The 25,470-nt window shown below is 38.9% G+C and overlaps 1 protein-coding gene across 3 annotated transcripts in view; it reads right to left on the reverse strand.

The window, feature by feature from the left end:
* The window catches only part of LOC106082455 (dual 3',5'-cyclic-AMP and -GMP phosphodiesterase 11), a 349,544-nt gene that overhangs the window by 277,058 nt on the left and 47,016 nt on the right, over positions 1-25,470 (reverse strand). For all 3 annotated transcript variants that reach the window (XM_059364258.1, XM_059364257.1, XM_059364256.1), the window contains exon 3: positions 13,719-13,809. The gene's annotated coding sequence lies outside the window, so the exon portion shown is untranslated. The remainder of the gene's footprint in view (positions 1-13,718; positions 13,810-25,470) is intronic.

Genomic DNA, 25,470 nt, shown 5'->3' on the forward strand with positions numbered 1-25,470 from the left:
CAATTAAATTTTCTCTTAGAGGAAATTGTTACAAAATCTTAAAAAAAAAACTTTATAAAATTTTTTTGTCAATGTTCCAGATCGGGCGCCAATTGATAAGAGAAACTCTTACTGAGTTTGATTTCTGTTGAACTTCCCACAAATGAATTTAGAAGCTATTCCAGTATGGGAGATTTTATATATTTTCTTCTCAAAGTCCCCGCCAAGAGCCTCTCAATATGGGAAGCTATAAAACTCTTCTCAATGCCACTGCTCGGGCGCCACTTTCAAATGATAAGAATAAATGTAACTGAGTTTGCTTCAAATCTTGTTGGTCTTGCTTAAAAACAAATTCAAGAAGTTACCTTTCCCCTATGGGAGGTTTAATATTCTCTTCATAAAGTCCCTGCTCGGGCGCCACTTTTTAATCATAAGAGAAACTTACTAGTTTTACTACAATTTCTGTTTGACTTTTCTGCAAAGAAATTTAAAAAGCCACCTCTACCATTCCAATATGGAATGTTTTATATACTCTTCTGAATGTCAACGCTCGGGCGGCAGTTTCAAATGATAAGAGAAACTGTAACTGAGTTTGTGTCGCGAGACCCCTGAATGACTCGCTTGTGTCAGCATGTCCTAGTGCCAAGCCAAGGGGCAAACAGCAACCGCAATGGACGACCCCAGAGCTGGTTGGTGTAAGGAAGGTCTAACAGAAACTCTCGCTGTGTTTGATTTCTGTTGGACTTTATAAAAAAAATAATTTAAGAGGTATTCCTATCAGGGAAGTTTTATATTCTCTTCCCAAAGACTCTGCTCAGAACCTTCCAATATGAAAGGCTTTATATTCTCTTCTCAATGCCACTGCTCGGGCGCCACTTTCAAATGATAAGAACAAATGTAACTGAGTTTGCTTGAAGAAGTTACCTTTCCCTTATGGGAGGTTTTATATTCTCTTCTCAAAGTCCCCTGCTCGGGCGCCACTTTTTTTTTAATCATAAGAGCAAGCAACCAAATTTAAAAAGCCACCTCTACTATTCCAATGTGGAATGTTTTATATACTCTTCTGAATGTCAACGCTCGGGCGCCAGTTTCAAATGATAAGAGAAACTGTGACTGAGTTTGTGTCACGAAAGCTCTGAATGACTCGCTTGTGTCAGCATGTCCTAGTGCCAAGCCAAGGAGCAAACAGCAACCCCAATGGACGACCCCAGAGCTGGTTGGTCTAAGGAAGGTCTTACAGAAACTCTTACTGAGTTTGATTTCTGATGGACTTTTTCAGAAACGACTTTTAGAGTTACTCCTATCAGGGAAGTTTTATATTCTCTTCCCAAAGACTCTGCTCAGAGCCTACCATTATGGAAGGTTTTATATTCTCTTCGCAATGCTACTGCTCGGGCGCCACTTTCAAATGATAAGAATAAATATATCTGAGTTTGCTTCGAATACTGTTCGTCTTGTGTAAAAACAAATTCAAGAAGTTATCTCTCCCCTATGGGAGGTTTTATATTCTCTTATCAAAGTCCCCTGCTCGGGCGCCGCTTATTTTTTAATCATAAGAGAAACTCACTTGTTTTACTACAATTTCTGTTTGAATTTTCTACAACCAAATTTAAAAAGCCACCTCTACCATTCCAATATGGAATGTTTTAAATTCTCTTCTTAATGTCAAAGCTCGGGCGCCACTTTCAAATGATAAGAGAAACTGTAACTGAGTAACCCGGCCGAAGCGGGATAACTATGAGCACCACAGACTCTAAGCTACGACTTGTGTAGTGTCCATCGTTACCATGGGAAGCTTAGCTGAAAGCTACCGGGCGTGTCCACAGTTTACGGATGGTGGAAAGCTTCGTTTTATGCGGAGTAGATGCAAATGCGGCCGCGGCAGTCAGCGATTTTCGAGAGGAGAGTCTCAGTGAGGAACAAGGTGGCACTGACTCCTAATTAAAAACTGAGTGTCAATGATACTCGAGATGACAAGGCGAGTTATTGGCGCCTTTGCTCCTAGTGCCAAGCCAAGGAGCAAACAGCAACCCCAATGGACGACCCCAGAGCTGGTTGGTCTAAGGAAGGTCTTACAGAAACTCTTACTGAGTTTGATTTCTGATGGACTTTTTCAGAAACGACTTTTAGAGTTACTCCTATCAGGGAAGTTTTATATTCTCTTCCCAAAGACTCTGCTCAGAGCCTACCATTATGGAAGGTTTTATATTCTCTTCGCAATGCTACTGCTCGGGCGCCACTTTCAAATGATAAGAATAAATATATCTGAGTTTGCTTCGAATACTGTTCGTCTTGTGTAAAAACAAATTCAAGAAGTTATCTCTCCCCTATGGGAGGTTTTATATTCTCTTATCAAAGTCCCCTGCTCGGGCGCCGCTTATTTTTTAATCATAAGAGAAACTCACTTGTTTTACTACAATTTCTGTTTGAATTTTCTACAACCAAATTTAAAAAGCCACCTCTACCATTCCAATATGGAATGTTTTAAATTCTCTTCTTAATGTCAAAGCTCGGGCGCCACTTTCAAATGATAAGAGAAACTGTAACTGAGTAACCCGGCCGAAGCGGGATAACTATGAGCACCACAGACTCTAAGCTACGACTTGTGTAGTGTCCATCGTTACCATGGGAAGCTTAGCTGAAAGCTACCGGGCGTGTCCACAGTTTACGGATGGTGGAAAGCTTCGTTTTATGCGGAGTAGATGCAAATGCGGCCGCGGCAGTCAGCGATTTTCGAGAGGAGAGTCTCAGTGAGGAACAAGGTGGCACTGACTCCTAATTAAAAACTGAGTGTCAATGATACTCGAGATGACAAGGCGAGTTATTGGCGCCTTTAAATAACCAATAGCCAACATCAGCGTCTGTTCCCAGGTTAGGGGCGGCTGGAGACGAGAGTCGGATCTTGGAGCAAGTGGCCACAACAAGAGATACATGTGCGATCTCACAAAACCTATGCGGTTGGGACGCTGGGCCAGTAACCCGCTCTCGGAAAACTATGAGAGCTACTATGAGAATCAAAGGAATAGTTAAATCGGACTTCCCCCATCCAACGTTGACCACCCACCCAAACGACAAAAGGACCATGATTTGCGGATCTGCACCTGGAATGTCCGCACTCTTTACATAGGAGGTGCAGTAAACGCGCTGGCGGATGTATTGGAGAAGAACAAGACAGATATTACCACCTAACAGGAAGTGCGATGGACTGGGAATGGCGTCACAACAACTCCAAACGGTGACGAACTATACTATAGCTGCCATAACACGAAGCATGAATTAGGCTGTGGATTTTCGATTAGTCGGAGACTGAAACACCTTGTCCCAAGCTTTAATCCGGTGGATGAGAGGCTAGCCACAATCCGCATAAAAACCTGCAAACACAACAGATGGCAACGGCATATTCCACTCGAATGACCCAACTGCTTGATGAAAGCACTACTTGTACCGATGATATAATGGCGCAAAGGCACACTATTGCCCACTAAATGGAAAATGCCGCGAAATCCGTACTCGGGTACCGGAAACCCCCCCGCGGGGTCCAAGCAGCAGTGACCCGACTGCAGAACAACAAGGCAGCAGCAGCCAACGGGTTACCCGCTAAACTATTTAGGATTGAAGGCGACACGCTGATAAAGCGTATGCATCAGCTTGTTTGAACAATCTGGCTAGGAGAACGCACACCCGATGATTGGAACCTCAGCATAATATGGCCCGTACACAAGACAGCAGACAAGACGGAATGTGCCAACTACAGATGAATAAGTCACCTCCCCATCGCATACAATGTACTCTCTAGCGAACAGTGTGAAAGATTAAAACTTAAAGTCAATGGGATCAATGCGGCTTCAGACCTGGTGCAGTGCTTGCAGTGTTTGAAAGAAAGATTCTCCGTAAAATATATGGACTAGTTTGTGTTAATGAAGAATATAGGCGTCATATGAACCACGAGCTGCATGAGCGGTATGACGACGATAGCATAGTTAGACGTATTAAAATACAACGACTGCGTTGGCTAGGTCATGTTGTCAGAATGAATGAAGAAGCTCCAGAAGTCTTTTGAAGGCAAACACGGTGGTACACGTAAACCGGGAAGACCAAAAGCCCGATGGAAACATCAAGTGGTGGCAGACACCTCGAAACTTGGTGTCAGAGATTATAAAATTATGGAGACGCTTGGAACACTTTTCTACGTTCGGCTAGTGGAACAAATGTTCTGTCATAGCCAATTGAAGTAAGTTAAGTAATGTATCTTTTATCAATGGCACTGCTCGGGCGCCACTTTCAAATAATAAGAATAACTGTAACTGCGTTTGCTTGGAATACTGTTGGTTTTGCTTAAAAACATATTTAAGATGTTACCTTTACCATATTGGAGGTTTTATATTCTCTTCTCAAAGTCCCCTGCTTGGGCGCCACGTTTTAGTCATAATGGAAACTTACTAGTTTTGCTACAATTTCGGTTTGAATTTTCCACAACGAAGTTTGAGAAGCTTCCTCTGCTCTAATATGAAATGTTTTACATTCTCTTCTTAATGTCATCGCTTGGCCGCCACTTTCAAATGATAAAAGAAACTGTAACTAGGACTTCGTCGAATGATGTTGTTGTTGCCTAACAGCAAATTTAAGAAGTTACTTTATCTTCCACATATCCTGCTCGGGCCCCCCATTCTAATCATAAGATAAAATTACTAGTTTTACAACAATTTCTGTTTTCTACAACCAAATTTAAGAAGTTTTCTCTACCGTTCCAATATGGGGTTATATTTTCCCTTCTCCATGTCACCGCTCGAGCGCCACTTTCAAATTAAACTAAGTTTTAGTCGAATACTGTTGGTCTTGCCTAAAAACCAATTTAAAAATTTTCTCTGCCTTCCCATATTGGAAGTTTTATATTCTCATCTCAATGTCCCTGCTCGGGCGCCACATTTTAATCATAAGGAAAACTTTCTAATTTTACTAATATTCCCGTTTGACTTTTCTTCAACCAAATTAAAGAAGTTGCCATTACCATTACAACATGGGGTTTTATGTTCTCTTTTCAATTTCACCGTTCGGGCGCCACTTTCGAATGATAAAAGTAACTGTAACTAGGACTGCGTCGAATACTGTAGGTGTCGCCTAACAGCAAAATTTAAGAAGTTACTCTAACTTTCCCATATTGTAGGTTTCATATTCTCTTCTCAATGTCCCTTCTCGTTAAGCACATTTTAATCATAAAAGATTATACTACGATTCCTATTTAAATTATTTACAAATGAATTTAAGAAGTTTCCCATACAAGTATGGATTTTCATATTCTCCTCTTAACGTCACCGCTAGGGGGCCATTTGCGAATGATAGGGGAAATTGTAACTAAGTATGCTTCAACTAATTTTGGTATAGCATAAAACCCTATTTAGGAACGTTCCGTACCTCTTCCATAATGGAGCTTTATATTTTGGTCTCAATGTCCCTGCTCGGGCGCCACCTTTGAATGATAAGTGAAACGTACTGATTTTACTACTATTCTAGTTGGACTTTGCTGCAACAAAATTTAAGAAGTTCCTAATCCATTCCAATATAAGGTTTTTATATTTTCTTCTCAAGGTCACGGCTCGGGCGCCACCTTCGAATGACAAGGTAATCTAAAACTGAGTTTCCTTTGTTCGACTTTTCTATAAACAATTTCAAAAAGTTATATAGTTTAGATATATAACGCACAACAAGCCAATTACTGGCATAGGTGTATGTCCATACTGGCATGGGGCGAATTAGTATTCGCACCCTCTTTTCAACCTAATCTAACCTAACCTACATAGTTAAGAATTTTTTCTCAATGCCCCGGTTTCGGAGTCACTTTCAAATGGTATGATTTACTCTTACCGAGATCACTATGATTTCTTTCTAAGGGAATTTATATTCTAATAGTTCTAAATGAATTCGGAACTGTTGATATATTGCCCTCCTGAAGGATTTTTGTTAATTTCTTACAAAATGTCTTAGAAAATTTTTCTATGGATAGAATTTCTTTGATATTTTCCATAAAGACAAAAGTCTAAGAAAATTTCATTATGTTATAAAATTTTGTATGAAAGCAAAATTGCAAAGTTAAAAAAAAAATAGTTTTATACAAAAATTTGTTTTTTTTTGTTCTTTTTGTAGTCTATGCGTTCCAGATCAGTTATTTTTGATTGGCGTTTACCACAGGAGTAACAACCAAACCGATGGTGGTCCAACTTATTCATTATCATCAATGTTACGCGTATAGACAACAATAGTCTAATTGAGAAAACAGTACAACAAAACAAAAACCTTTTAAAGAGCCTCGACAATATGGTATGCTTGAATGTATAAGAGCAGGCTACAACGATTGCGATTTAATCCTTTTTAGAGACCTCATCAGGTTGTTTTGCCTCTTAAAGGTTACATAGTTCCACCTACTCACTAATTAGTGAGCATTGCAATGGTAGAAGCATGCCCTTTGAAAGAAAAGGTGGCTCCTATTAGTCAAATGTTGATTTTATATTCTCTTCTTTAAGTCCCTGCTCGGGCGCCGCATTTGAATCATAAGAGAAACTTACTGAATTTACTACTATTTCTGTTGGACTTTTCTATAATCAATTTAAAGAAGCTACCTCTAACGTTCCAATATGGGTTTTGGCTTCTCTCTTAGTGTGACTGGGTGCCACTTTCAAATGGTTACAAAAATCTCTTAAAAAGTCTCGACAATGTGGTATACTTGAATTTTAAAGGACAGGCTACCACGATCACGATTTTGGGATCTCATCAGGATGTTTTGCCACTTAAAGGGTACATGCTTCCACCAACTCACTAATTAGTAAGCATTGCAATGGAAGAAGGCCCTTTGAAAGAAACGTTGGGTCTTATTAGTCAAATGGTGATTTTATATTCTCTTCTTAAAGTCCCTGCTCGGGCGCCGCATTTAAATCATAAGAGAAACTTACTGAATTTAATACTATTCCTGTTGGACTTTTCCATAACCAATTTTAAGAAGCTACCTCTAACGTTCCAATATGTGTTTTGGCTTCTCTCTCAGTATGACTGGTTGCCACTTTTAAATGGTTACAAAAACATCTTAAAAAGTCTCGACAATGTGGTATACTTGAATATAAAAGGACAGGCTACCACGATCACGATTTTGGGATCTCATCAGGATGTTTTGCCACTTAAAGGTTACATGATTACACCTACTTACTAATTATTAAGCATTGCAAGGGAAGAACCATGCTCTTTGAAAGAAACTTTGGGTCTTATTAGTCAAATGGTGGTTTTATATTTTCTTCTTAAAGTCCCTGCTCGGGCGCCGCATTTAAATCATAAGAGAAACTTACAGATTTTACTACAATTCCTGTTGCAATTTTGAACAACCAATTTCAGTAGTTACTTCCTCTTTAATATTTGTTTGTTTTCTCTCTCAATATGACTGCTCGGGCGCCAATTTCTAAATGTTACAGAAACTCTCAATGAGTTGGTTTTGATTTCTTTTTAAGATTTTCTTGCCCCTATTCGGGTGGCACTTTTAAATGGACAATAAACTCTTACCAAGTTTGCTTTGATTTTTCTCTAAGTAACTTTTTATTGCAATAGTGGTTCTGTATAAATTCTGAAAGGTTACAGAAAGATTTTCTGTTCGCTTCCTGCAACATTTCTATGAAAATTTCACCAAAGGCAGAACTACATGAAATTTTCTCAAAATGAATGAAGTTTTGACTAATATTTTTCTCTAAAGAAATAATTTTCAAAAATTACTATTTTTTTAATTTTCTCTAATGACAAAATTCCATAGAAATTGTCTCTTAAGAATTGATTTTTACAACATTTAAAATGAAACCCCATACGATAAGCGAACACTTTTTTGCTCTTCTATCTTTTCGTTTCCAGCGAAATTATACACACGCTATAGCAATCTTCTTTCATTGCAATCACAACTTGTCTTCATCAATAGCATAGCTGCCATACACAAGTCAACCCCTTTGTGTAAATACAGTCTTACAACAAACCATTGTTTGCGGCGACAGTGATTTAATGCATTTAAGAGAAGGGAAACATTGTAAAACGCATTTTGCGAAAAACAACACCGCAATGCTTTACACAAACACTAAAAACGCCCACGAGTACACCAAACCAAACAAGGACTAATGGTACACATGAGAAAGGATTTAGTTTACAAAAAAAAAAAAAAAAACAAAACCAAGACGATGGGGAAAAGGAGAAATGGTAAAACAGATGGTAAAAGATTACATTGAGATTTGTTCGACGATGAAAATTTATAAAGTTCCTTTGAACAACTTAAGCCATCAATGGCAGTAACTATCTTTACAATCTGTCGAAGGTCTTGTTTGTTGATACCCTTTCATGTGATGGTCTGCATCATCAGCTTCTAACAACATCCTTTGCTTTGTAATAACATATTGTTGTGACTTTTAAATGTCAGTTTACAACAAGTTTTTGTGCTTTTAGGAAGTTTTATTTGTCTAAAGGACAATAACTTGCATTTTCTTTGAAAGCAATTTAAGACTTGCAAACTTTGACCTGCCAACAGGCTACAACAATCTGGTCGGGTAAGTTTCAGAGATGGAATTTTCTGGGACTTTATTGTATGAGCCTTATTTAATGAACATTGATTTTAATGTTCTCGCCAGTATTCGAATCCAGATTTTCCGCGCCATAGGAGGAAATACTTTTTTTCTGACGAACATTGCTTTTAATGTTCTGGCCAGAATTCAAAATCAGACCTTCAGCGCTATGGGAGAAAATTGATAAAATATCCCTCCGAAGTGCAATACAGAATTCAAATAGACCAATCAGATTAAAAATTCTTTTGGAAAATCCAACAGAAATCAATACTAACTCTATTAGAGCTTCTCTTACTGTTTGTAAGTGGCGCCCGAGCAAGGGGATGGAAGCGAGAATATAAACCTCCCAGGAATGACTATTAACTTCTTAAATTTGTATGTGGTAAACTAAAGGAAATCAAAAGAACCCCAGCATTTCTTATGTGTCGAAAGTGGCGCCCGAGCAAGGACATTCAAATGAGAATATAGCACTTCCTTAATACAATGGTAGAGGTAAATTCACTTTGTTGCAATCAAGTAGTCAAGTGAAAAGTGAATACAAAGCCTCCCATATAGGAATGATGGAGGCAACTTTTTCAATATGCTTTACGTAAAGTTCAACAGAAATCCAAATAAACTTATAAGAGTTTAGTTTACTGTTTGAAATTAGTTTCCGAGCAGAGGAGTTGAATCGAAAATATATGTAGGTAGAAAATATAGAGGTAACTTTTAAAATATGTTTTTAGAAAGGGCCAAAAGCTTTCAAAACAAACTCAGTAAAAGTTTCTTTTACTATTTCAAATTGGCGCCCGAGCAGTGCCACTGGAAAAATACATAAAATTTCTGTATTAAAACTAATAGAGGTAATTTTTTTGATTTTTTTCCATAGACATATCGAAGTGAAATTGAAGCAAAGTCAACAAAAGTTTCTCTCACCATTTGAAAGTGTTGTCCAAACCAGGATATTGAGAAGGGAATTTAGGCTCCCTCCCATATTGTAATAACTTAACTTAACTTGTAACTTTTTAAAATTTGTTTTAGCACCGACTAACACTAATCGAAGCAAACTCAGTCGGAATTTTTATTTTCACTTGAAAGTGGCGCCCGAGCAGGGGCATTAAAAATGTAGCATAAACTTCCTACATTGGAATGGTAGGGTTAAAATTTTAAACTTATTTTGAGAAAAGTCGAACTGTACTTAAACCAAACAAAATAAAATTTATGTTGGTTTTTCTATGGAGACGAGTTCGATTGGAGAAGGAAAGCCAGATATTACAACACGCACCAACCACTATGGGACGCGCTTCGTCTTTGGTTAGAAGACCTTTTAACCCCACCTTACTAAAAGAGTAAAATATGAGATATCTCGAAATGGGTGCATTGATTTAAGCGAAATTTTGTTTGCACACTTATGGATACCCCAAAACAAGAACTTGTAAAACAAATCGTGCTCAAACAATCTAGGGGAATGCCTTACCCTAAAAATCAGCAAAACTAATTACGATGAAATAAGCCGATTGCGACAATATGGTTCTCAAGTTAAAGTGGGGGGTCCCAAATTTTCTGAAATTTTGCATGTGCAAGTATTTTGTTTGTTTCTCTTTCGAGACGAACTCAATGATCGGAGATGCAAATGGAAAAGAAAATCCAAAAATAGCAACACACACCAATGACTATGACCACCAACAGTTGTGACTAGTATGACTTAAAGCGGTTTATAACCAAATATAGCTCCCATATAAACCGATTTCGGCTCTTGACTTCTTCAGCTGTAATTATCATCCGATTTGCCTAAAATTTTGCATGAAGTGTTTTGATTTGACCACCAACAGCTGTACCAAGTATGGCTTAAATCGGTTCATAACCAAATATAGCTCCCATATAAACCGCTTTCGGCTCTTGACTTCTTCAGCTGCTAGAGAGCGCAATTCCTATCCGATTTTGCTGAAATTTGAACTGTTTTAGTCTGACTACCAATAGCTGTGTTAAGTATGGCTCAAATCGGTTTATAATCTGATATACCTCCCATATAAACTGATATTGGGATCTTGACTTCTTGAGCCGATAGAGGGCGCAATTATTATCCGATTTGGCTGAAATTTTGCATGATGTGTTTTGGTTTGACCACCAATAGCTGTGCTAGGTATGGCTCAAATCGGTCTATAACCTGATAAAGCTGCCATAAACCGATCTCGGATCTTGACTCTTTTGGTCGCTAGAGGGCGCTATTATTGTACGATTAGGCTGAAACTTGAGGTATGTCGGTTTGACCACTAAAAGCTGTATGGATCTAATTCGTTCATAACCTGGTGTAGCTTCCATATAAACCGATTTCGGATCTTGTCTTCTTGAGCCGATGAAGAGCGTAATTATTATCCGATTTGGCTGAAATTTCGCATAAAGTGTTTTTGTTTGGCAAGCTGTGCCAAGTATGGCTAAGATCGGTTCTTAACCTGATATTGCTCCCATATAAAACGATTTCGGATTTGACAACTTGAGCCTCTAGAGGGCGCAATTCTTATCCGATTTTGCTGAAATTTTGCATGAACTGTTTTAGTCTGACTACCAATAGCTGTGTCAGGGTTTATGATATAGCTCCCATATAAACTGTTTTCGGATCTTGACTTATTGAGCAGATAGAGGGCTCAATTATTATCCGATTTGGCTGAAATTCAGCACGAAATGCTTTAGTCTGACCACTAACTCGGTTTTTAACCTGATATAGCTCCCATATAAACCGATATCGCCTCTTGACTTCTTCAGCCGCTAGAGGGCTTAATTATCATCCGATTTGGATGAACTTTTGCATGAAGTTTTTTGGTTTGACCACCAATAGATGTGATGGGTATGGCTTAAATCGGTTCATAACCTTATATAGTTGCCAAAAAGTAATTGCGGATTTTTCATATAGTCGGCGTTAACAATTTTTTTCACAGTTTGTGACTCTGTAATTGCATTCTTTCTTCTGTCAGTTATCAGCTGTTACTTTTAGCTTGCTTTAGAAAAAAAGTGTAAAAAAAGTATATTTGATTAAAGTTCATTCTAAGTTTTATTAGAAATGCATTTACTTTCTTTTAAAAAATCCGCAATTACTTTTTGGGCAACGCAATAGCTCCCATATAAACCGATTTAGGCTCTGCCCTAGATGGCGCAAACGATGATATTTGTCCCATTACGATCATCTTCGTCTATTCGTCTTCGTCTATTAACGATGTTGAGCAATCAAAAGCCCTTGATGTTCTAGGCATGAAAATACAAAGTGATGTCCGTTGGGCTAAACATGTATTTGAAATGTCGAAAGAGGCATTCAAGTGTTTAGGCTTCCTTAAACGGTGTAAGAATTACTTCACTCCATCTTAACATCTACACCACTTTTATAAGGCCGAAAATGGAGTACAACTCACATGAATGGGCTGGAGCTTTAAAATCATTCCCTGGAGTTACTGGGCCGTGTACAGAGGAGAGCGGTGGTGTTGAATGGGAACAGTAGGGTATCCAAATTTATTGCCTCCCTTGAACATCATGGCAATGTGGTTTGTTTGGCGGTATTCTATCGCTACTTTCATGGTGTGTGTTCGTCTGATATTCGTCTTCTTTTTCCTGATGAAAGGATGTTTGTCAGGGATAGTAGACATTCCAAGAACTCACACCCGTTTGTTTGATTGACCAGCGGACCCACCATGCATTATAGAGAGAATTGTTATTTCGCCAGAAGCGTTTGTATGTGGAATTGACTTCCGGCTAATGTTCCAGAGATTTAAGACAAATGTCAGTAAACACTACATATTTGATTAAAGTTCTTTCTAAGTTTTATTAAAAATGCATTTACTTTCTTTTAAAAAATCCGCAATTACTTTTTGGGCAACCCAATAGATGGCTCGGTACATAACCTGAGGTTTTTATCCGATCTGATTGAAATTTTACACATTGAATTTCACTTTGGTCTCCAACAGCCAAACCAAATATGGCCCCAATCGGTTCATAACTTGGTATAGATGAAATAGCAGTGAAATTCTTATCCATTATCCTTTGTTTGTCTATAAGGAGATATCGCCCAAAGAAGTGGACAAATGCGATCCATGATCAAGGGTATATAAGATTCGGTCCGACTCAACTAATCTACATAATTATGTGCCATTATTTTGACTTATGGCCCATATTCACCAACAAACGCATTTCCTGATATCTCATGGTGCTTTAATTTCACCCCATATTAGAACATAACATGTTAATGGTATGACATTAACCTTTAGTTGGGAATTGTATGGCAGCAGCAAAATAATCACAATAACAATGTCCTTAATAACCATCGATATGCTTGAATGAGCTCAACACAAAAGTTCGGGATGGCAGTAACCTTGGCCTTGCGTTCTATCAACCAGGAATTCAAGTGTCCTATTGTGTTATTGTGACGTATTGTCCTCTTATGTGTCTTGTGTTTCTCCTTTTCTTTGGTGGGGAGGGGGGGTGGGGTTTATTTAACAATGACCTTTTATGGTTCACATGGTTTATTGGCAAATCTTGGATTGGACTTCTGTAAGAGTTTTCCAATGGATGGTATACCGAATAATGGAGATTTTCTATGAATCTTCCTAATGAGTCATTGTTAGAACTTGAATATTTGGTGGAAAGGATACTTGAAAGCTTTTTGCTTTTGCCCAAAAAAAGAAAAAACAACAAAAAGATGTGTGACGCCAGTTTATTGACATTTTTGTGATTCCATTGACTTTTAGTGGTCATTGAACAGAAAAGGAATTCACTTTTTGTTTGTTGGCAAAGTCAAATCAATAAGCCGGTCGTTCATGTGTTAAGGAATTCCTTAATTTAAATTAAATGAGTTTTAATCAAAACTTTTTAAAGGACTTGCAAAAAACAACTGAGATATGGTAGAATTTTTGAATGTTTGGCTAATGCGATTACAATGACATATTTTTTTTTTGCCAATGACAAAATGATATGCCAATGTTGGAAGTAGATAAGTTTTCTATTGAAAAAATTTATCAGCAATGAAAGTTTTTAAGGATGTTTGAAATTGTAAAGCATTGCCCTACACCAACTGTTTTTTCCACTTTGAAGCTGTTTTGTAACCACCCTCGTTTCAATTTTACAAAACGCTGCATGTGCGTTTTATCTATCAAAGATAATTATTTTTAATTATAGCATTTGTAGTCTTAATGTACTTACCCACTTTACGACGCGCACGCCAAAGCACCGGCGGTGCTGTGTTATTAGGTGAAGCCAGGGTGACGTTTCAAAATCTAACGTTTACAGCAAACTGCAAAGAAGAATGAAAAAAAAAAGAATTTTTAATAAACATGTGTTAAGTTTGATAGAATAATTGCCTGCATATGACGAATAAATATGGCAATTAAAACAAATATTTCCTATATTCCAACTTCATAGGTGGAAAGTAACAACTCATAAGCCAAGAAGTTCTAGTGTAGCCAATACCTTAATCATACCTAGAGTGTTTATTGGTAATTAAAGTTTTGCTTTGTTCTAAACGGCCTAAATGTCGTATTGCGGTTTTTTTTGTGCGTGGGGCGGCTCCCAAATATTTACACTAAATTCGTAGTCTACTACCCAAGACTTTTGAAACCCATTTTGAGTCGTTCTCCATTTTGAGTCGGCCTCTCCCTAGAGTCGAATCTGATACAAGTTGTCTGTATCAGATTCCATATTGCCCTAATCGATAATTATGTCCGGTTTGGAGTTCTTTGGGGGTGGGGTGGCCCCCACTTTTAGGTGGTGTTATGGGGGTAGGATGGTCTCGTAGACATTTTTCCCGAATATTGATATCAGACTTGATCTTTACTCCCAAAGACCTATCCTTTGAGCCCCATATTGCTATGGTGGTAAATTTGTCCTGTTTTGGGGTGTTTTTGGGAAGGTGCGGCCCCCATACATTTGGCCCCCATAATTATGTCCGGTTTGGAGTTTTTTGGGGGGTCGGGTGGCCCCCACTTTTAGGTGGTGTTATGGGGTAGGGTGGTCTCGTAGACATTTTCCCCGAATATCGATATCAGACTCGTCCTTTACTCCCAAAGACCTTTCCTTTGAGCCCCATATTGCTATGGTGGTAAATTTGTCCTGTTTTGGGGGTGTTTTTGGGAAGGTGCGGCCCCCAAACATTTGATCGCACATTTGGATACCATATTCGACCCATATTGCCATAGTTAGTAAATGAGTCCTTTTGGGTGTGGGGGTCCCACATTTGAATGTCAGAGATTCATATTCTACTCCCAAATGCCTTTCATTTGAGTCCCATTTTACCCATATGTCCGATTTGGGGGGGTGTTTTGGTGGTTGGGTTGGTCCCCCAAACACTTGGTCCGACAATTGAATATCAGATAAGTTTTCTAATCTTAAATACTTTTCATTTGAGTCCCATATTGTCGTGATTGGTCTTTATATATATTTGGTAGGTTTTGGGTGGTGGGACGGCCTCCCTAGGTACCCCATCCGAAATTTGGATTCCAAAATTTTTGTTTTTAGGTTACTATAAAAGTACAAACAAATATTCGCTTAAATCGCCGCACCACCCATCGGGCGTTTTTGAAAATTGGGGTAAGGGGGAGGCTCCGCCCCTCCATATATCACAAAATGTAGTACCCTTTTCTCACGAAAATCTCAAGAAAATCGGTTCCGCCGTTTTTGAGTCTATACGGAACAGACAAAAAAAACAAACTCAAATTCATTTTTATACCCACCACCATAGGATGGGGGTATACACCTCGAAATGTTGATCTGCGAGCCCATAAGGTATATATATATTCTGGATCCTCTCGACATTCTGATTCGATCTAGCCATCTCCGTCCGTCCGTCTGTCGAAATCACGATAGCGGTCGAAACCGTAAAGCTAGCCGCTTGAAATTTTGCACAGATACTTAATATTAATGTAGGTCGTTGGGGGTTGCAAATGGGCCATATCGGTTCAGATTTGGATATAGCCCCCATATAAACCGATCTCCCGATTTGACTTCTTAAGCCCCTGCAAGCCGCGATTTCTGTCCGATTTGGCTCGATCTAGCCATCTCCGTCCGTCCTTCTGTCTAAATCACGATAGCGGTTGAAACAGATACTTAATATTAATGTAGATCGTTGGGGGTTGCAAATGGGCCATATCAGTTCAGATTTGGATATAGCTCCCATATAAACCGATCTCCCGATATGACTTTTTGAGACCCTGCAAGTTGCCATTTCTGTCCGATTTGGTCGAAATTTTGTGCATGGTGTTTTATTATGACTTCCAACATCTGTGTCAAGTACGGTCCAAATCGGTCGATAACCTGGTATAGCTCCCATATAAACCGATCTCCCGAAACGACTTCTTGAGCCCCTGGAAGCCTCAATTTTCATCCGATTTGGCTGAAATTTTGCATGCGGTGTTTCATTATGACTTCCAACAACTGTGTAATGTACGGTCCAAGTCGGTCTCTCGATTATCCTTGTTCGTTTTCTAGAAGCTTTAATTTTGCTGGTTTGACGGAAATTTAGTATGTAGAATAAAAATGTCCTTCAACTTAAACTATTTGGTACAAATTTTTAGCAGAATACATGGTGGTGGGTTTCCCAAGATTGGGCCCTTACTTGGCACAGTTGTTAGAAGTCTTAAGAGAACGAATGTTCAAATTCTGAACTAAATCGGACGAAAATTTTCCCGATCCGGACCGGATCTCTCGATTTGGGAGATCGGTTTATATATCAGGTTATAGACCGATTTAGACCGTACTTGATAACGTTTTTGGAAGATGTAACAAAACTCTACATGCAAAATTTCAGCCAAATCGGATAAAAATCTGTTTAGATGAGAGCTATATCAGATTATAGACCAATTCGGACCGTACTTGGCATTGATGTTGGAAATCATAATAGAACACCTCAAAATTTCAGACAAATCGGACAAAAATTGCGACTTCTAGGGGCTCAAGAAATGGGAGCTATGTCAGGTTATAGACCAATTTAGAGCCTACTTTGCACAGTTGTTGGAAGTCTACATGCAAAATTTCAAGCAAATCTAACAAAACTTGTGGCTTCCAGGGGCTCAAGAACTCAAAACCGTAGATCGGTTTATATGGGAGCTATATCAAATTATAGACCGATTCGGATCGCACTTAGCACAGCTGTTGGAAGTCATAACAGAACACCACGTTCAAAATTTCAGCCTAATCGGATAATAATTGCGGCTTCCAGGGGCTAATGAAATCAAATCGGGTGATCGGTTTATATGGGAGCTATATCAGGTTATAGACCGATTCGGATCGTACTTGGCGCGTTTGTTGAAAGTCTTGACAAAACACCAAATGCCAAATTTCAGCCAAATCAGACAAAAATTGCGGCTTCCAGGGGCTCAAGATGTCAAATCGGGAAATCGGTTTATATGGGAGTTATATATAAATCTGAACCGATATAGACCATTTGCAATCCCCAACGACCTACGTCAAAAATAAGTATCTGTGCAAAATTTTATGCGGCTAGCTTTACGCGTTCGACAGCTATCGTGATTTTGACAGACAGACAGACGGAAGGACGAACATGGCTATTTCGAATCAGAACGTTGAGGCAATCAAGAATATATATAATTTATGGGGTCTTAAAGGAATATTTCGAGGTGTTACAAACGGAATGAGCACCATCCTATGGTGGTGGGTATAAAAGTGCATGATATCTTTATTTGATTTTTGAAGATTTGCAAATAGCAAATTTTGCCCATGAACATTCTACTAAAAAACAGGGGCAAACTTCTCACATATCAACGAGTGCAGTCCTATTCAAGTTTAAGCTCAATTATAAGGGTCCTCTTTTTTATAGCCGAGTCCGAACGGGGTGCCGCAGAGCGACATTTCTTTCGAGAGAAGTTTTACATGGCATAGAACCTCAGAAATGTTGCCAGCATTAGGTGGGGAAAACCACCCCTGAAAATTTTTTTTCTGATGGTCCCGCCACGATTTGAACCCAGGCGTTCAGCGTCAAAGGCGGACATGCAAACCTCTGCGATACGGTGGCCTCCACCGAAAAATGCAAATGTTGACAGTGACTGCGCCTCATATGGTCAATCCGCTTAGTCCAATTTCGGCATGACCTTTTCAACATTTCGGCCGGTATCTCAAGAAAAAATGCTTAAGTGTTGTCTTCCAATGGGTCAATTGAAACGGGCGTGTCTGTATGGACATGAACTTTAGCATGGTCCCACAAAAAATACTCTAAAGGCTTTAAATCGCACGGTCTGGACGGCCCATTGACCGGTCCAGAACGTGAAACAAAATGTTCCATCAACTCGCCTCTCTCAATAAGTCCATTTTTATTCATTTATATTCAAGCTCTTGCATTTTGGGCCAAAAAAAAAAGTTGGATATCATCTCACGGTTGCGCTCACCATTCACTTTTACGTTATGATTCGCACCATCTCTGCAGAAGAACGGGCCAATGTTGCCACCAGCCCATAAACCGCACTTTTTCTCACTTTTTCTGAATGCATTGGTAGTTCATGCAATGCTTCTGGCTGATCCTCACTCCAAAATCGACAATTCTGTTTTTTTAAGTATCCATTGAGCCAAAACTGAGCTTCGTCCATAAAATGGAAGAAGCGCGCGATGAACTTTCCTATGCATTTTGATAATAAAATTCAATGATTTGCAAGCGTTGCAAGTGGTATGGGGAAAAAATAAGTGAAAATAAGTATAGGGCTCTGAAATTTTGCATATAAACTGGATAACACCTCAACTATAAAGAAGATACCTCTATCCGTTCCAAAATGACAGACTTATTTCCACATATTTTTTCTCCCATCCCACTGTGCGTTGTTCGTTTGTAAGACGATTCATGGTTAAATTGTCGACCCAACTGAAGATGTTTGATAGTGAAACAAAACACGACACATGCGTGAGCTGTTTAAGCCAGTGTTGCCAAAAAGATAAAAGCTAAAAAATCACCCTTTAGTTTTATTTTCGGTTCTATTCTACGGGACATATTGGGTTGCCCAAAAAGTAATTGCGGATTTTTCATATAGTCGGCGTTGACAATTTTTTTTTACAGCTTGTGACTCTGTAATTGCATTCTTTCTTCTGTCAGTTATCAGCTGTTACTTTTAGCTTGCTTTAGAAAAAAGTGTAAAAAAGTATATTTGATTAAAGTTCATTCTAAGTTTTATTAAAAATGCATTTACTTTCTTTTAAAAAATCCGCAATTACTTTTTGGGCAATAGTACGATTCTCGTTTGCCCTACTAAATTTTCTCTAAAGACACAATTTTTACAACATTTTTTATGAAATATTCTCTATAGACATTTCTTTAGATAACATTTCCATGATATATTCTCTATAGAAAAATGTTCAACAAAATTTTTCTCTATAGACAAAATTTCCATGAAATGTTTTCTTAAGAAAAACTTTCAATCAAATTTTCTTGACAACCCCTTTTGCTTGCCACGCTTCTGCCTTAACTGAAGAGATTACGCAACACTATCCTCCCTGTAACTACAATTGACTGCAATTAGCTTGTGTAGTGATCATAACTCAGGCAAGTTTAAGTTGATGTGTTTAACACTCAGCTAATGGCTCGGCTCTGCATTTACTGATGAATTAAAAATTCATATTAATAAAATTCAATGCCCTGGGGGGGGAAAACATTCCAATTAGCACCAAGAAATAAGTGAAATACCACGACACAAGTACTCGATGTTAGAAATTCTGTGACGTGACCCACTCTTTGTAATAGAGGAAAATCAGCGAAGGCATTTAAGTGAGGCAAAAAGCCTTATAACGGCACGCTACGATCATGTAACGTCAATTAGGCGCCATGTAACGCCACAATTATTGTTATTTATTATGGATTTTTTTGTGCTTTCGAATCATGGAACAAAGAAACAGGCAATAGCTAAGCGACTTGGGAGCATGTCATTTTTACAATAGGCGATGACAGTTGGTAATAGAAGTTTTTTTTTTTTTTGTTTGTCAAGCATATTATTAATGATCGTGCCTGCATGTCTTTGGTTGGGAAGAGGGAGAGCGATCGGCGAGATAAAATCCTTTAAATATTTTCATTAATTTATTAACAAGCAATTAAATGACGCCTATGGGATACTTGATGGCATTTTATTTCAATTTAGGAAAAAAAAAAATAATAATTAATAAAAGTCATAAATTTCACAAATTTGACAGAGGAAAAGGGAGATGCCTATGAGTTGCTACCGCTGAAACAATCTGATCGCCTTAAAAAGCTTAATACACCAAAGCCAGTCGCTTTGGTGTACTTCCATTGTGGCATGGGGCGGATTAATATCCGCTCCCTTTTCAACCTAACCTAACCTAACATCCTAAGGTTTACAATTTAATTCAGAAAAGTCCTTTATGAGGATAAGTCTTCAACGTCTGTGCCCACTTGACGCTCGGAGCGTTCTCAAATGCTTGGCTCACTTCTACATCAGTACTTCATGTACTGTCTCTTCAGATCGCCTGTTCAACTAGGCATGCCATCTATACATAAATTTATTAGTCCCTGATTAAGTTTCAGACTAGTCCTTTAAGAGGATAAGTCTTCAACATCTGTGCCCAGTTGACGCTCCAAGTGTTCTCATATGATTGGCTTCTTCTTGGCCTCTTGGCTCCTTCTACGCCAGTACTTGATGTACTGTCTCTTCAGATCGCTTGGTTAACTAGGTCATGCCATCTATGCATAAATTTATTAGACTCTGATTAAGTTTCAGACTAGTCCTTTAATAGGATAAGTCTTCAACATCTGTGCCCCATTGGCGCTCGGAGTGTTCTCATGTGGTTGGCTTCATCTTGGCTTCTTGGCTCCTTCTACGTCTGTACTTGATGCACCGTCTCTTCAGATCGCTTGGTCGACCAGGCATGCCATCTTTTACATAAAGTTTTTAGACTCTGATTAACTGTCTTAAGCATTTGGCCAGTAAATTCGCAAAAAATAGCCAGTCATATCTTGTTATGAAATCCTCCCTTTCTCATCGTCAATGTCCATTGTGTAGAGATTACTTGCTTCCATAAATAATATTGTCGTGGAATTTTTTAATGAAAATAATTGACATAAAAAATGTTGTTTTTTTTTAATATTCGTGCGGTCATTGTGGTGTTTCGCTATTTAGTCATAGTCTTACTGGTGGTTGCGAGTCTAACCTGACAGACAAAGTGTTCAGTAGACTCAGTTTAATGTTTGCAAAAAACACGGAATTACAATGAAAGTTAATTAAAATTTTGTCAGACAAAGCAAAAATAAAGAAACAAGTAAAAAGGCGTTAAGTTCGGCCGGGCCGAACTTTGGATACCCACCACCTCGGGTATATATGTAAACCACCTTTCATCAAAATTCGGTGAAAATTTCATACCTTATACTCATATACCTCATACCGATCTGAATTATATACGACACGGATGTCGAAAAACCGAACATAACTCACTGTCCCAAATTTCGGCGAAATCGGACAATAAATGCCTCTTTTATGGGCCCTAAACCTTAAATCCAGAGATCGGTCTATATGGCAGCTATATTCAAATCTGGACCGATCTGGGCAAAATTGAAGAAGGACATCGAAGAGCCTAACCAAACTCACTGTCTCAAATTTCAGCGACATCGGACAATAAATGCGTCTTTTATGGGTCCAAAACCTAAAACCTAGATATCGGTCTATATGGCAGCTATATTCAAATCTGGACCGATCTGAGCGATATTGCAGAAATATGTCAAGGGGCTTAACTTAACTCACTGTTCCAAATTTCGGGGACATCGGGCAATAAATGAGCATTTTATGGGCCCAAAACCATAAATCAAGAAATCGGTCTATATGGCAGCTATATCCAAATTTGAACCGATCTGGACCAAATTAAAGAAATATGTCAAAGGGCCTAACACATCTCACTGTCCCAAATTTCAGCAAAATCGGATAATGAATGTGGCTATTATGGGCCTTACACCATAAATCGGAGGATCGATCTATATGGCAGCTATATCCAAATCTGGACCGATCTGAGCCAAATTAACGAAGGATGTCGATGGGCCTTACACAATTCACTGCCCCGAATTTCGTCAAAATCGGTTAATAAATGTGGCTTTTGTGGGCCTAAGACCCTAAACCGGAGGATCGGTCTATATGGCAGCTATATCCAAATCTGAACCGATCTGGACCAAATTGACGGAGGATGTCGAAGGGCCTAAGACAACTCACTGTCCCAAATTTAAGCGAAATCGGATAATAAATGTGACTTTTATGGGCCTTAGACCCTAAATCGGAGGATCGGTCTATATGGCAGCTATATCCAAATCTGGACCGATCTGAGCCAAATTGACAAAGGATGTCGAAGGGCCTAACACAACTCACTGTCCCAAATTTCAACAAAATCGGATAATAAATGTGGCTTTTATGAGCCTAAGACCCTAAATCGGCGGATCGGTCTATATGGGGGCTATATCAAGATATAGTCCGATATAGCCCATCTTCGAACTTAACCTGCTTATGGACAAAAAAAGAATCTGTGCAAAATTTCAGCTCAATATCTCTATTTTTAAAGACTGTAGCGTGATTTCAACAGACAGACGGACAGACGGACGGACATGGCTAGATCGTCTTAGATTTTTACGCTGATCAAGAATATATATACTTTATAGGGTCGGAAATGGATATTTCGATGTGTTGCAAACGGAATGACAAAATGAATATACCCCCATCCTTCGGTGGTGGGTATAAAAACGCTAGGCCGTGCCGAAGCTTGGATACCCACCACTATGGGTATATATAAGGGTTCTACCTCGTTCAAATGAGGAAATGACATTGGCGGTATCAAATCTACTCTTAATGCAAATTTTATTAATATCGCCTGATGTATAAGACTTTTATATTTGGTTGCCCAAAAAGTAATTGCGGATTTTTTTAAAAGAAAATGAATGCATTTTTACTAAAACTTAGAATGAACTTTAATCAAATATACCTTTTTTACACTTTTTTTCAAAAGCAAGCTAAAAGTAACAGCTGATAACTGACAGAAGAAAGAATGCAATTACAGAGTCACAAGGCGTTGAAAAAATTTGTCACCGCCGACTATATGAAAAATCCGCAATTACTTTTTGGGCAACCCAATGCATACTAGATCTTAAATCTGTAAAATGCAAAGATTCCATGCTGGCGTGAGAAAGTGTATTAGTGGGCCGTCTTAACGTAGAGATGATGTTATTAGTGCAAAACTTGCCGCTGAAGAAGTGCGAAGATTAAGGAATCACAATGGGCCTTACCACGGCCCTTGCGGATATTAAGACGTGGTTTGGAACCATCCTCTTCTAACCTAATCTTAATAGACCTTAAATGATCCGATTTGGATTTGGCAATGATATCATGGGCTCTAATTCAATTTATTGTGGCTTCTAGAAGCGAAAAAAAACTAGTAAAAGGCGTTAAGTTCGGCCGGGCCGAATTTTGGATACCCACCACCTCGGGCATAAAAAGGGTGATTTTTTTGAGGTTAGGATTTTCATGCATTAGTATTTGACAGATCACGTGGGATTTCAGACATGGTGTCAAAGAGAAAGATGCTCAGTATGCTTTGACATTTCATCATGAATAGACTTACTAACGAGCAACGCTTGCAAATCATTGAATTTTATTACCAAAATCAGTGTTCGGTTCGAAATGTGTTCATTCAACGTAACGTTGCGTCCAACAGCATCTTTGAAAAAATACGGTCCAATGATTCCACCAGCGTACAAACCACACCAAACAGTGCATTTTTCGGGATGCATGGGCAGTTCTTGAACGGCTTCTGGTTGCTCTTCACTCCAAATGCGGCAATTTTGCTTATTTACGTAGCCATTCAACCAGAAATGAGCCTCATCGCTGAACAAAATTTGTCAAAATTTGAACACATTTCGAACCGAACACTGATTTTGGTAATAAAATTCAATGATTTGCAAGCGTTGCTCGTTAGTAAGTCTATTCATGATAAAATGTCAAAGCATACTGAGCATCTTTCTCTTTGACACCATGTCTGAAATCCCACGGGATCTGTCAAATACTAATGCATGAAAATCCTAACCTCAAAAAAATCACCCTTTATATAAACCACCTTTCGTAATAATCCGGCGAAAAATGCATGATTTATGCCCCCATAACAGCTATATCGAAATATGGTCTGATTTCGGACCAAATTCGGCACGGACATTGAGTACAAGTCATTGTTCAATTTTGTAGAACAGGACTTTAAATTGAGCGATCGTTCTATAACGCAGCTATATCAAAATCTTAACCGATCTGGGCCAAATAAAAGATGAATGTCGAAGGGCCTAATACGACTCACTGTCCCAAAATTTCGGCGACATCAAACAATAAATGAGCCTTTTATGGGTCCAAAACATAAAATCGACAGATCGGTCTATATGGCAGCTATTAATTCAAATCTGGACCGATCGGGGTCAAAATGCAGAACGATGTCTAAGAGCCTAACACAACTCACTGTCTCAAATGTCAGCGAAATTGGACAACAAATGCGCCTTTCATGGGCCCAAAACCTTAAATCGGAGGATCGGCTTACATGGCAGTTATATCCAAATCTGGACCGATCGGGGTCAGCGTTCCCCCAGAGCGGGGTGAGATACTTCATCCAAATTTTAACATCGGTCCACTCATCTCCCAAAAATCTAATGTATGGCAAAATATTGGGTAATTATCGTCTAGGGTTCAGTTCACAAAAATTTTGCCCTGAGAGCTCCAAACTCATTTGGAGGTTTGCTTTATTGGCCTAATACTTCCAATCATTATCATTATTTGGAATATCCCACCCCCAGATTGGCTATTGTCGCACCCTAACGTCACACGTTCTGACTTGTGCGCACCCTAACACTGACTCGTTCGTATCCTAACGTCACACCTTCCGAATTGTGCGCACCCTAACACTGACTCGTTCGCATCCTAACGCCACTCGTTCGCACTCGAACATTGCTCTTATATTTCCAGTCGCCGGCCGAAGTAATGGTGTTAACCGAGGTACACGCCAAGGTCAAATCCGAGCCCCGAAATAGCCCACGGCCAGAATTTAAATGGGCACCAGCCGAAATTCCAATCGCCTGAGACTCTCTTTCCGTCAGAACACAGGTGAAATTGATCGAATCTTCTCAATCAAGTGGTTAAAATCCCGAAACCACCAACTAATGGCCAAAGGGCCCCACAGACTTCAATCAACAAACTTCACCTAAGAGCTTAGAATTCCATATTGAATTGGAATAACTAAAGTATATCTTCTTCTTTTTATATACAAAAATCAATTTGTGTTTGTTTGTTCCGTATGGACCCAAAAACGGCTGAACCGATTTTTTTTTCGAAATTTTTACAGATTTTATAGGTTGGTGTGGAAGGAAACATAGGCGATATAATTTTTTGATATCGGAGGGGGGAGCGGACCCTCCTCCTTATACCAAAAACGTCAACCAAAATCAAAAGTGGACCCATCGGTACAATATGGGTATCAAATGAAAGTTATTGGAGAGAAGAATACAAATGTGGTATTAAAATTAGAGTCTAAGTACCCATCGAATCGCCCCATTATCAAAACTCCCCTAAACACCCATCGTGCCGCCCCAACCTCATATCTCCCCTGAACAAACATATTGGATGTCCATATCAATATGGGGTTCAAATGAAAGGTTTTCCGGAGTAGATTGCGAATCTGGCATACAAAATCAGATCGAGGTATAGGCAGTCACCCCCAACCCCCCAAAAACGCCCCAAGTGAACAACTCATGACTATCGTATATGGGAAACCGATTGTTTGTTCCGTAGATTCAAAAACGCCTGAACCGATTTTCTTAACATTTTCACAGATTGTTTAGGTTTGTCTGGAAGGAAATTTAGGCTATATAATTTTTGGATATCGGATGGGGGCGGACCCTCCCCCTTTACCACGAAAATGCCAACCAAAACCAAAAGTGAACCGATAG

The sequence above is a fragment of the Stomoxys calcitrans genome, chromosome 3 (assembly GCF_963082655.1).
Source record: "Stomoxys calcitrans chromosome 3, idStoCalc2.1, whole genome shotgun sequence".
Taxonomy (NCBI): Eukaryota; Metazoa; Arthropoda; class Insecta; order Diptera; family Muscidae; genus Stomoxys; species Stomoxys calcitrans.